The sequence below is a fragment of the Mandrillus leucophaeus genome, unplaced genomic scaffold (assembly GCF_000951045.1).
Source record: "Mandrillus leucophaeus isolate KB7577 unplaced genomic scaffold, Mleu.le_1.0 Scaffold928, whole genome shotgun sequence".
NCBI classification, from domain to species: Eukaryota; Metazoa; Chordata; class Mammalia; order Primates; family Cercopithecidae; genus Mandrillus; species Mandrillus leucophaeus.
Genome location: NW_012110119.1, coordinates 1,128,430 through 1,130,277, shown reverse-complemented (window position 1 = coordinate 1,130,277; position 1,848 = coordinate 1,128,430).

Here is a 1,848-nt window from a genome sequence, read left to right as displayed (position 1 = left end):
GGCTGCTGAGAGCAACTGCTAGGAGGGCAGGAGCTCTGGGGAGGGCGGGGCGACTGGCAGGGGCGCGCTCCCCGACTTCCCACAGGCGCGCGCATGCCTGCGTGTCAGGGCGCGCGCTCCCCTTCTCGGACAGAGCCGACCCCAGTCCGTGAGCTGCTTGGATCCTTGCCGGTTCCCTCCTGGTCGTTTCCGCAGTAACCTCTTATCGGAGCGGGCAGCGGTGAGTGGCGCTCACATCCGCCGCTACCCTGTCGAATTGGGGAAAGCGTTCTTGCCCTGTTCTGAGGAGGGTTTGGCTATTGTCCTTGGCCCTATTCTCCCTGTCTCAGACTTACCTCCCAGGTAGCGAGGTCACCCTGTGGGTTTCATATCGCTTGGTCCTTTAGGAGCTGGAAAAATTAGGTATAAAGTCCCCCCACCCCCTTGACAGAACGCCCCTTTTGACTCCAGAGGTCCTTTATCGAGTGCCAGGCATTGGTCTAGGGGCTTTTGAAGGATTCACTGAAGGACATTTCTTAAGGGTTCGCTTTCTCAGAGGGCAGCTTCTCAAACTCATTCGCTGGTTTCTTTTCCTCTTTTTGCCTGTTTAAGGTTAGTGTTCCCCAGGTCCTCTTGCCTTCTTCCTTTTTAGAGTTCCCTGAGCCATCTCATCCAGGCCCACAGCTTTGATCCTGCCGTGCCCCCTATAAGCAGTGACCCCTAAGTCAATGTCTCTGCCCACACTTCCCAGCTTGTGGTCCGGCCTGTGGACACATCCAGACGGAATTCCTGCAGGCAGCTCAAACTCAGCAGAGCTTGGTAGATAGATGATCAACCTGGGCTCTGGTGCAAATCACGTTTAGTAACTGGTCAAACCGTCAGTCCCTGAATCTCATTGTTTCTTTTTAAATTGCAAAATGAAGATAATGGTACAATTTGCTTCGTAGGAGTGTTGTGAGGATTAAACAAAATAGTAAAGTAAGGTGATTAGCACTATGCCTGAAATTAGTCTTCAGTAAATGTTAACCATGTGATTGTATCCCTCATTAAAAGTGTGATCCCCCATAGACTGACTCTTCCTTCTGGGTTTGATATCTCAGTGGATGACCTTCCACCCAGTTGCCTGCCAAATAATGGCTCAGGACACCTTAGGTCCTTGCTGATCAGGCTCCTTCTTGCTCCTCCATGCCATTCCCTTCTATCCACCCTGGTTGGACTGAGTCAGAGTCCCTACTAGATGCCAGGCAAGTGCTGCATCCTTCAACTCCTTTTTCCAAGCCTTGTGACTCACACGGAGGAGCAGCTCTTACTGCTCCCACAGCATTTACCTAAAGTTTTACTTTGGTAAGGCAGTATCAAGGAGGGGTGGTGCTAAACCATTCATGGGAACTCCACCTCCATGATCCAGTCACCTCCCACCGGGCCTCTCCTCCAACAATGGGGATTACATACAGTTTGACATGAGATTTGGGCAGGGACACAAATCCAAACCATGTCAGTCCTACACTACCTTCCCATCACCATCACCATCACCCTCAATTTGGTCTTTCCTTTCCTTTCCCAGGCTACTTTCCATATGGCCATTATCACGTTTGTCCCATTGTATTGTAATTTTTTGTTTACATCACTGTCTCTCTCTTTCGGCTTTGAGTTTCTTCTGATGGGCCCTTTACTTATTAAATCTAAGGAGCAATGAGCCCTCTTTAAATGTTTATTGAATACACAAATGATTGCCCTTTGTAGGGGGAAAGTGAAGGCAGGAAAACCAGACAAAATTGCATAGGCAAGAAGCTGTCAGGATCCATGAAGTAGGATAATGGTCCTGGTGTTAGTTGAATGGGGATAAATTTAAAGAGGAGCTGGGCAACT